The following is a 12161-nucleotide window of genomic DNA, read 5'->3' on the forward strand; positions in this document are numbered from 1 at the left end:
GTAGATGAGACAGAGAGAGCGATAACAGCTTCATTTGAGTATCTGGATCCAGCCATTCCTGAGGCTGCCTCCATCTAGTCCTTACTTATATGAATTAATATATCCCCTTTTAAAAGAAGCTAGTTTGTGTTGGGTTTCTATCACTCAAAATCAAGAGTCTTGAGAAATACAAATACTGGTCAAACAAGTTTTCATAGATGAAGTGACCCAAGAAAGAAGGGATTCATCAGAAAGGTAAAGCGGAAGAGAGGCAGAGGCTGAGGAATGTAATAGCAGCTACTCTTGGAACCGCAAGCAGCTCAGTATGGCTAAAGCTGAGACGTGTGGAATGGCTAGAGAGGTGGGCAATAGCCACATCAGCAAAGATCTTTGTGCCCTGCCAAGATAATTTGGGGTCTGTATATGGGGTCGATCAGGATCTGCCGAAGCGTTTTAAGCAGTGGTGTGACATGATCAAACTTGGGTTTCAGGTCACTCGGGAGATGAATCTGAGGGAGAACACAACAGGAGGCAGTTTCAGCAGGAGTCTGCTACAGGAATCCAGGTGAGAGGTCCTGGTGGAAAATGGCTCCCAAGGTCTTGGCTTAGCCATTGGCTGGAGGGAAGGGCAGGCACAAAAAGAATTGCACTTCGGTCATTTTGAGGTTGAAGCATCTGTGAGACATTTAGGGGGAATTGTCCAATTGGTATATCAAAAGAGGGGCCTGAGTTGGAGATTTAAAGAAAATGTTTTTGCATCATTCATTCAGCTATTGACTGCGTGCCTACTACTTGCCAGGCACTGTGCTGAGAAAAATACGGTCAGATCTCTGCTCCCCCAGGGTTACACTCTGGCAAAGACAAAACAGATAATAAACACGTAAAAAATAAAGAAACAAGGTAAGTGCCTGATAGACAATAAAGCAGTGTCGTGTGGTAGAGGCCGTGGAGTAGGGGCCTCCATTAGTTTGGATGCTCGGCTGGTAGCAGATGCGGAGGCCCTGAGGGTGACAGAGGCAGCCACAAGATGAATATTCTCAAATTCACACAAATATAAACACGTCCATTAAAAAATTCCATCTGTTTTGTGAAGTTGCCTTCTTTGCCTGGTCATGCCCTCAGGGCTGGCCAGGACGTGGTGAGAGGCTTCAGTGCCAAAAGCTGAGGCTGGTACTTGGGAGACACCTACCAGAGCTCCTTTGTTCTTACCCAGCGCCTTTCATCCCACATTCACAAAGCCCATCCTGGCATCCATGCTGTCGGGCCTGGTTCACTGACACAGACAGGTGGCTTTTGATCATTATCCCTGTGTCATAAATAGGGGCAACAAAGGTCTGAGTCTACAGAGCACTGGCCAAAATTATTTGATGAGTCAAGGACTCTTCCTTTGGGTTGGACCAGTAATACCTGATGTCCAGGCCTTCCAGCTTCCTGAAATTTCCAGCTGCTGCATCTTTCTATTACAGTTGTTTTCTCTTTCACTCCATGCATCTGACTAAAACCTTAGTTTTTCTTCAAGGACCCTGAAGTCATGTTGCTTAATTCCACCTACCCCAGGCCTGCTACTCAAGCCAATCAGCTTTTCTCCCCAGAATACCCTTTAAATTAAAGTGCTATGTAAAATTCTAACTATACATTATGACTTATTTCTTTTTTTAGAGCCCTCAGTATGATGGCATAATTTACATTACACTTATTTTTTTTATTTTTAAATTTATTTTATGTATACGTGTGTGTGTGTGTGTGTGTGTGTGTGTGTATTTTTTTTTGAGAGAGAGAGAGTACGCAGGAGGAGTGGGGGAGAGGAGCAGAAGAAGAGAGAGAGAGGAGAATCTTCAGCAGGCTCTATGCTTGGCACAAAGCCCAACATGGGGCTCAATCCCACGACCCTGGGATCATGACCTGAGCTGAAATCAAGAGTCAAATGCTCAACCAACTGAGCCACGCAGGCACCCCACATTACACTTATTATTTTTTTTTAAGTTTTTTATTTATTTATTTTGAGAGAGAGAGAGCATGCATGCGCAAGCATGGGAGGGGCAGAGAGACAGAAGGAGAGAGAGAATCCCAGGCAGGCTCCATGCTGTCAGCGCAGAGCCCGATGCAGGGGCTTGAACTCAGGAACCATGAGATCATGACCTGAGCCAAAATTAAGAGTTGGACGCTTAACTGACTGAGCCACCCAGGTGTCCCTACCCTTAGTTTTTAAATGTACAGTTTTTAATGTACAGTTTAAATCTTTTTAAATGTTCAGTGTGTTTTAGTACTTGTGTATACCAATATAACCACTACCTCATTTAGAACGTAGAAAATATTTGCAGTCATATATTTGATTAGAGTCTAGTATCCAGAATCTACAACTCAATGGTAAAAAGACAAATAACTTAATGTTTAAATGGGCAAAGGATTTGAATAGACATTTCTCCCAAGGACATATACAAATGGCCACTAAACTCAACATCATTACTTTTTAGGAAAATGCAAACCAAAACCATTTGAGATAGTACTTCACACACACACATGATTAGAATTTTAAAAAATGGACAATAACAAATGTTGGCTAGGATACGGAGAAATTGGAAGCTTTGCAAGTTGCTGTTAGGACTGTAAAATGTTGCAGCTGCTGTGGAAAACAATATGGCAGTTTCTCAAAAAGTTAAACATAGAGTTAAAACATGGCCTAGCAATTCCACTCCAAGGTATATATACCCAGGAGAATTGAAAACACCTGTCCATACAAAAACTTGCACACAAATGTTCACAGTAGCATTCACAATAGCCAAAAAGTGGAAACAACGCAAATGTCCATAATCTAAGGAATGGATAAATAAAATGTGACATATCCTTAGAGTGGAGTATTATTCATCCACAAAAAGGAATAAAGTATTAATAAATGCTACAATTTGGATGAGCCTTGAAAACAATATGCTAAACAAAAGAAGCCAGAAACAAAAGGCCGCCTGATACTCCATTTATAAGAAATATTTAGAATAAACAAATCCATGGAGACAGAATATAACTTAGTAGTTCAGGGGATGAGAAGAGGAAGGAATGGAGGGTGACTGCTAATGGGTAAACGGTTTCTTTTGTGGATGATGAAAATGTTCTGGAAGTGGATAGTGGCAGTGGTTTTACAACCTTGTGGCTATACTAAAAAGCATTTAATTGTACACTTTAAAAGCATTTAATTGTACACTTTGTTTTTTTTAATGTTTACTTATTTTTGAGAGACAGAAAGAAACTGCATGTGCATGTGCATATGAGCGGAGGAGGCAGAGAGAAAGAGAGAGAAAGAATGACAAGCAGGCTCCGTGCTGTCCGCACAGAGCCTGACTCGGGGCCCATGTGAGATCATGACCTGAGCCGAAACCAAAAGTTGGATACTTAACCAGTTGAGCCACCCAAGTGCCCTAACTATACACTTGAAAAGGGTGAAATTTGGGGCTCCTGGGTGGGTCAGTCGGTTGGGTGTCTGATTTCGGCTCAGGTCATGATCTCACAGTTCATGGGTTCAAGCCCGGTGTTAGGCTTTGTGCTGACAGCTCAGAGCCTGGAGTCTGCTTTGGATTCTGTGTCTCCCTCTCTCTCTGCCCTTCCCCGGCTCATGCTCTGTCTCTCTAAATAAATAAGTAAGTAAATAAATAAATAAATAAATAAATAAATAAAAGGGTGAATTTTATAGCATGTGAATTATATACTGATAAAAAATAGTTTAGGGGCGCCTGGTGGCTCAGTCGGTTAAGCGTCTGATTTCAGCTCAGGTCATGATGTCATAGTTCGTGCGTTGGAGCCTTGCATCCGGCTCTGTGCTGACAGCTCAGAGCCTGAAGCCTGCTTCAGATTCTGTGTTGCCCTCTCTCTCTGCTCCTCCCCCTCTCACGCTCTCTCTCTCTCTCAAAAATAAACATTAGGGGCGCCTGGGTGGCGCAGTCGGTTAAGCGTCCGACTTCAGCCAGGTCACGATCTCGCGGTCCGTGAGTTCGAGCCCCGCGTCAGGCTCTGGGCTGATGGCTCGGAGCCTGGAGCCTGTTTCCGATTCTGTGTCTCCCTCTCTCTCTGCCCCTCCCCCGTTCATGCTCTGTCTCTCTCTGTCCCAAAAATAAATAAAAAACGTTGAAAAAAAAAATTAAAAAATAAATAAACATTAAAAAAATTTTTTTAAATAAAAAAATAGTTTAAAACTTTGCACTTCAAAAGAAATCATTAAGAAATGCAAATACAGGGGCGCCTGGGTGGCTCAGTGGGTTAAGCGGCCAACTTCGGCTCAGGTCATTATCTCTTGGTCCGTGAGTTCGAGCCCCCCGTCAGGCTCTGTGCTGACAGCTCGGGGCCTGGAGCCTGTTTCGGATTCTGTGTCTCCCTCTCTCTGACCCTCCCCTGTTCATGCTCTGTCTCTCCCTGTCTCAAAAATAAATAAAACGTTTAAAAAAAAAAAGAAAAAAATGCAAATACAAAGTAGATTGGGAGAAAATATTTATGAAGCATATATCTGATAAAGAACTACTATCCAGAACACATTAAGAACTACAACACAATAACAGAAAGACAAACAATCCAATAAAAAAATAAGGCAAAAGACTTGAGTAGACATCAGAGAAGATATTCAAATGGCTAATAATCATATGCAGAAATCTTCTACAGCATTAATCCCAAAGGAAATGAAAGTTAGTACAACAGGGAACTACAGACTCACGAGAATGCCTGTAAGCAAAAAGACTGAAAATAAGCACTGGTGAGATTGTGGAGCAACTGGAACTCTCAGACGTTCCTGGTGGGAATGTAAAGTGAGAATTAACTTGGGAAAAGTTTGGTATTTTCCTAAGTTAAATACAAATACAACCTAGCAATTCCACTTCTATGTATGTATCTAAGAGAAATGAAAATACATGTCCAAATAAATCCTGGCTCACAAATATTCATAGTAGCATTATTCATAACAGCCTCAAACTGGAAACAATCCAAATGTCCATCAATTGATGAAGAAACTGTGTGGTATATCTATACAATAATATATATCTTAGCAATAAAAAGAAACAAATTACTGACACATGCAACAAATGTATGAACTTCAAAAATATCATGCTAAGGAAAGAAGGCAATGATTCCATTTGTATGAAATTTCTAGAAAAAGCAGAACCATAGAGATAGAAAGCAAATCAGTGGTTGCCTGGAGCTGATGCCAAGAGGGAACTTTTTGGAATGAGAGAAGTGTTCTAAAAGTGGATTGTGGGAACAGTTGGGTGGCTCAGTTGGTTAGGCATCCCACTAGATCTCAGCTCACGTCTTGATCTCAAAGTCAAGTTCAAGCCTCACCTTGGGCTCTGCACAGGGCTTGAAGCCTACTTAAAAAATAATAATAAAATAAAAGTGGATGGTGGTGATGCTTACACAACAGTATAAATTTACTTAAAATCAATGAACTGTTAACCAAAAAGAACAACAACAACAAAAAAAAATCACAAGGAAATGGACACAGAGAAGCTTTGGGATAAAGGTAATATTCTTTTCCTTGGCTTGGATGGTAGGTGGCTATTTGGATGCGTTCACTTGATGATAATCCATATGCCTATATATAAATTTTTTTCTCAAATGTATGATTTATTCCCTTTATGTATGTAATTCTTTTAAAAAGTTTAAAATAAAAAATTAACCATTCAGGCAGTCTAAGCGATTCATTGATGAAAGAAAAATCAGGATGAAGTTTAGTGTATTGCTGATGCCTAGTGGGCCTGATTTGTGCTATCATAAACAGCCAAGATCATCCATTCTACCCATAAATTAACATTAACACATTTTCTACCCATGGTGTCTGTTTACTCTTCTCTCAGGGGGTCATCTCACTACATTTTTTGCTTTATTTCCATACGTACTGACTCTTACCTGTTCTGAATCTTCTAAGAGAGGAGACAGGCAGATGCTTCTCACACAGATTTGTTTGTTTTGGTTTTTGTTTTTTAGATATAACTTGTAGACAATAAAGTGAGCAAATCTGACATGCACAGCAAGGTGAATTTTTATGCATGTATACACCTGCGTAACCATCCTCTCTATAGAAAGTATTTCCAACACTCCAGAAACTCCTTTGTGTCCCTCTCAGTCAGCACATCCCCACCAAGTGTAACCACTGAATACCCAGACCCACCAAGTATAACATCCTGACTTTTGTTATCATAGGTTACTTTTGCCTGTTTTTGAACTTCACTTGAGGATCTAGACATGTTCACTTCTGTCTTCTTTCATTCAGCTTTATGTCTGTGAGATTCATCCATGTTGCTGCATTGTAAGAGTAGTTCACTCTTTTATATTGCTATGTTGTATTCTATTGTATGACTATGTCACAGCTTACTTTGATGGACATTAGGTTTTTCTAGTTTTTGGCTTCACAGATAAAAGTGTGCGTATCTTTTGATGGATATAAGCGCTCAGTTCTGTTGTCACCTAATGATATTTTATACTAGGTTTTATTTTGTTTTATTTTATTTTTTACACCAAGTTTTAATAAAGTAAGGTGCAGCATCCAGATCAGAGTAGGTCCATGGCATTTGGACTTGGAATACCTGATCTCTACCATGTAAGAGTAACACCAAAAGGCTACCGATGGCGGTAATTTTGAAAACAGAAATAATACCCATATCGCAAGTCTATATGAGATCTAAATAAGAAGGAAACTGTGAAGATCCCAGCACAAATTGAAATCTGTCATGTTTTTTCTCAGCTAGTATCTAAGACTTATTGCTTCACTAGTGAGTGAGCCCAAGACTTCTCCGCTAAAGAGGAGGGACAAAGACAATGGCTTTAATAATGACTCAGGTATCAGTCAGTCCTAGAGAAAATTGTAAAGTAGGTTAGGTGCCTTTAAGGACCTTCTCCACCCAAGCTTTCCTCTTCTTTGGAATATCTTCTCCCCTGTGACCCCCTCCTTCCAAAGCCAGGGTCCTTCCTAATGCCAAGGTCATAATGCCCTGGACTGGTACCTCATCCAACCTGCTCATCTTAGGTGACTCGTAAACTCTGAATCTGCCTGCAACCCTACAGCACACACCTTCAGAGCTTGGCTTTCTACCAGGTGACAGGAAATCTGAGAAACTCACACCATCTATGTGATCCCTTTCCTCTAGGATATTTCAGTAGGAGTCATCTAGGAAGAAAGCTAGAATTTAAAAGAGCTGTTTTAAGGGTGGGCAATCTGGCTGGGGATAAGCTCTCATGGGAACCACAGGGCTGTGTGTCTAGCTGGCTAGCTCAGGCATAGCTCAGCAGGTCCTGCATTTCATTGCAGATGTTTGGTTTGGAAAGTCCCCCAGCTATTTGGCTTCTGGAGTCCTTTCTCACCATGGGGCTCCTCTGTGGGAGGACAGAACTCATCAGTCACATTCCCCAAATGTCAGGCTCCTGCTGTGTGACCCCAGGAGAACCTTGCTTCCCATCTACATAACAGAAGCAAGGACTCTGCAAGTTTGAACTGTTGGGCAAAGGTCCTCCCTGATGGTTAGAGTTCCCAAACAAGGTGACTGTTGGGAGATAAATTGCAATGTAAAAGTCACCTCCATCCTCTGACTGTTTGTCATTTCACCCTTCCTCCTTCTCTTCTCTACAGTCTCTTAAGACATTCTTGGGGATGTAACTCACCAGCCAGAAACTAAATTATATTTAACTTTTTCAATTAGATGCTATTTCAGCTATGTTAAACCAGTACTTGAGGTGGTAAGCCAGAACATGAGATCCCTGAAAAGAGGTCCTGGAATCATTCAGGTTCAGACTTGTAGAATTATTACTTTCACTTTCTAGAACCCACCACCCCTTCCTTTAACTATAAAGCTTTAGATCACCTGCCCCCTTTGCCTGAAATTCCCTCCTTTCCACCAGGCCTATCCAACACACACACACACACACACACACACACACACACACACACACCCCACACAGACCTGAGACTTCAGCTTGTCCCTCAGGACTCAATTAGGCATTATCTCTTTAGTAAAATTTTCTCGGATATCCCAAATCTGAGCTAGCTTCCCTTCCTCCCAACCCTTTGCACAGTTTTCTTTTTTTTTTTTAATATAATTTATTGACAGGTTGGTTTCCATACAACACCCAGTGCTCATCCCAACAAATGCCCTCCTAAATGCCCATCACCCACTTTCCCCTCTCCCCCACTCCCCATCAACCCTCAGTTTGTTCTCAGTATCCAAGAGTCTCTTATGGTTTGCCTCCTTCCCTCTCTGTAACTTTTTTTTTCCTTCCCTTCCCTTCTCCCCATGGTCTTCTCTTAAGTTTCTCAAGATCCACCTATGAGTGAAAACATATGGTATCTGTCTTTCTCTGACTGACTTACTTCACTTAGCTTAATACCTTCCAGTTCCATCCACGTTGCTGCAAGTGGCCAGATTTCATTCTTTATCATTGCCAAGTAATATTCAATTGTATATATAAACCACATCTTCTTTATCCATTCATCACTTAGTAGACATTTAGGCTCTTTCCATAATTTGGCTATTGTTGAGAGTGCTGCTATAAACACTGGGGTACATATACCCCTATGCATCAGCACTCCTGTGTCCCTTGGGTAAATTCCTAGCAGTGCTATTGCTGGGTCATAGGGTAGTTCTATATTTAATTTTTTAAGGAACCTCCACCCTGTTTTCCAGAGTGGCTGCACCGGTTTGCATTCCCACCAACAGTGCAAGAGGGTTCCTGCTTCTCCACATCTTCGCCAGGATCTATAGTCTCCTGATTTATTCATTTTGGCCACTCTGACCGGCATGAGGTGGTATCTCAGTGTGGTTTTGATTTGTATTTCCCTGATGAGGAGTGACGTTGAGCATCATTTCATGTGTCTGTTGGCCATCCGGATGTCTTCTTTGGAAAAGTGTCTATTCATGTTCTCTGCCCAGTTCTTCACTGGATTATTTATTTTTCGGGTGTGGAGTTTGGTGAGTTCTTTATAGGTTTTGGATACTAACCCTTTATCCGATATGTCATTTGCAAATATCTTTTCCCATTCTGTTGGTTGCCTTTTAGTTTTGTTGATTGTTTTCCTTTGCAGTGCAGAAGGTTTTTGTCTTCATGAGGTCCCAATAGTTCATTTTTGCTTTAAATTCCCTTGGCTTTGGAGATGTGTCGAGTCAGAAATTGCTGCGGCTGATGTCAAAGAGGCTTTTTCCTGCTTTCTCCTCTAGGGTTTTGATGGTTTCCTGTCTCACATTCAGGTCCTTTATCCATTTTGAGTTTATGTTTGTGTATGGTGTAAGAAAGCGGTCCAGTTTCATTCTTCTACATGTTGCTGTTCAGTTCTCCCAGCACCGTTTGTTAAAGAGACTTTTTTCCAATGCATACGCTTTCCTGCTTTGTCAAAGATTAGTTGGCCATACATTTGTGGGTCCAATTCTGGGTTCTCTATTCCATTGGTCTGTGTGTCTGTTTTTGCCCTTTGCACAGTTTTCTAATCATTGATGGATTTTCCAGTCTTAACCAATTGGCAGTAAGCCCCCTAATTGTGTTTATAGACCCAACATGCCAGGCACACAGTAAATAACCAATAAATATTTGTATAATTGAATGAATAAACAGTTTGTTACTGCTACTGTTGTATTCTGACTCTCATTCTGGTTAAAAATGAACCTCCTCCCTAGTTTGCCATTATTCCCAACAAGAAGCTTCACAACAAGACACCAGGGTATGTCATATCTGATGAAGCAGATTCAGAGAGGCCCGGTGAGAGGGATCTCCATCAAGCTGTAGGAAGAGGAGAGAGAAAGGAGGGATAATTACAGATCTGAGGTCTCAGCACTGGATCAGGAGATCATTGAAGTAGATCCTGACACTTCAGGAAATGTTGAAACTCTCAGACCCTGAGAGTCTATCTGCAGGTCAGTCAGCCTGCAGCTGGAATGAATCTCAAAACACCACATGGAGCCGATGAATCTTTCTGCTGTGCTGTAATATCTTTAATAAACCTTGGATGATAAAAAAAAAAAAAAAAGAATGAGCCTCCTCCCAAAATAACCCAGCAGCCTAGAGAATATTTTTTGAAAATATAATTCAATTGTATTCACTTCAATTCAGAATTTGCCACATATACTCAAGGCTCGGCCCTAGAGGATTGGGAAAATAGCAATACTAATTATAATCTCCGCCTTTAAGAAGCTTTCCATCTTTGGGGCACCTGGGTGGCTCAGTTGGTTAAGTGTCGGACTTCAGCGCAGGTCGTGATCTCGCAGTTTGGGGAGTTCAAGCCCCGCATTGGGCTCTGTGCTGATGGCTCAGAGCCTGGAGTCTGCTTCGGATTCTGTGTCTCCCTCTCTCTCTGCCCCTCCCCTGCTCATGCTCTGTCTCTCTCTCTCTCAAAAATAAACAAAATTTATAAAAAAAAAAAAAAAAGCAGCTTTCCATTTTTTTGAGGATGACACACTAGTGTTGGTCTCCTCCCTATACCATTTCAGATCCTCTCACCTGCCCTCCTCACCCCAACTACTCTCATGCAGGCTCCTCCAATTGTACATATTCCAAGGCTCATGGGTGAAAGAGTACAGCATGGATCGTCAGAAGTTCAGGGCAGCTGAAATAAAGTGCATTCCTAGTGGGGAGGAGCAGAGACGGTAGGGAGAGTGAGGCTGGAAGGCTCAGCAGGGGTCAGAGCTTAAAGGACCTCCCAATCATGCAAAGTAATTGATCCTGATGTCAAGGAGCAACCCGGGTAGGGTTTTGAGCAGGCAAGTGACTTGATCAGATTTATGTTTTAAAAAGATTCCTCTTGCTGCAGTGCAGAAAATTAGCCAGAGGAGGGCAAAGCTGGAGGCAGAAGTCTGGTTGGCAATTACATACTGTTGATCCTGCCGTACCTGAGAATCACCTGGGGAGCCTTAATGATAAATATCTAGGAGTGCGACCCAGGCATCACCTTTTTTTCCTTCCAGCTCCCCAGTAATTCTCACAGGCAGCCAATGTCAAGAACCACTGCATTAGAAGTATTGGAAGATGTCCAGCAGGGTCAGAGAATAGAGGGACGTAGGCCAAGACAGGAGAAACATGCAGGGAGAGAGCTGAGGTCCTTGTGCCCTGTGGGTAGCATCTAGCCTGTTCCATTTTCTTGGATTCACATTCATTTTGGCTCAACTGATTTTTATTTTATTTTAATTGTTATTTTGTACAGTAGGCTCCATGCCGGGAGCACCTGGGTGACTTAGTCAGTTAAGTGTCTGACTTAGGTTCAGATCATGATCTCATGGCTCATGCGTTCCAGCCCAGCATCAGACTCTCTGCTGACAGTGCAGAGTCTCCTTGGGATTTTCTCTCTCTCTCTCTCTCTCTGCCCTTCTCCCACTTGTGTTCTTTCTCTCTCTCAAATAAATAAACTTAAAAAAATTTACCTGTGATTCTTTAAAATTTGGAACACCCATCAGTAAATCAGAGCCTTCGTTCACTCTGCAACATAACAATGTTAGACATTTAAAATGGAAGCATCAAGTGAACATACCAGTTAATAATACTTTGCAGTGTAGTTTAGTAAGTGCTCTGACTACCATCACTTCTTAGCCGTTTCAAATCTCACTCCTCAAAAAAGCAGCCACTGGACCTCTTCAACTTTCTGTGTATTCAAAACAAGGCGTTATGGTTGCAACAAAATATGCCAACAAAAGAAAGCAACTGTTACTTACTCTTGTCCCAGATCAGCCTTAGGAAGAGGACAGAGTTCAGACACAAATCACTTGGGTCTTTCAGAAAGGTGGTGGCTGGATTGGCATGTTTTCCTGGTGAAACACTGAGAGGCAGAGATGGAGACACCCAAAAGCATCAGCCTGACACTTTCCACTGTGAGATCCCCACCGCTATGATAGACACTGTCTCATGATGGGGCAGATGGAGACAAGAGCTGGCTAACCTGTTAGATTTCTCCTGCATTTAACTTCTCCAACAGAAAAATGAGCCCAGAAAGATGAATCTGTCAAGTCTTCTACTTTAAGAGTGTTTGTACCTGTTTTTAAAGTAAATAATATCTGAAAATATACAAAGACCTTGTTCTGTCCTACCCCAGGAGTGAGGAAAGTGAACAGCTCTTTGGACCTGCTTACTCAGTGGAAAATGCTAGAAGACCTCCCCTTTGGCTATTCCATATCCCTTGGATACTGAGTGTCTTCTCTATGGTACATCTTTGCTTCAGAGGAAACAGAAATGGCAGAGAA

At 41.8% G+C, this 12161-nt stretch overlaps 1 protein-coding gene across 1 annotated transcript in view; it reads left to right on the forward strand.

Annotated features, from left to right (window-relative positions):
* The first annotated feature begins 498 nt into the window (after positions 1-498).
* The window catches only part of ANXA4 (annexin A4), a 94359-nt gene continuing 82696 nt past the window's right edge, over positions 499-12161 (forward strand). The window contains exon 1 of the mRNA XM_042981642.1: positions 499-544. The gene's annotated coding sequence lies outside the window, so the exon portion shown is untranslated. The remainder of the gene's footprint in view (positions 545-12161) is intronic.

Source organism: Panthera tigris, chromosome A3, assembly GCF_018350195.1.
Source record: "Panthera tigris isolate Pti1 chromosome A3, P.tigris_Pti1_mat1.1, whole genome shotgun sequence".
In the NCBI taxonomy this organism is placed as follows: Eukaryota; Metazoa; Chordata; class Mammalia; order Carnivora; family Felidae; genus Panthera; species Panthera tigris.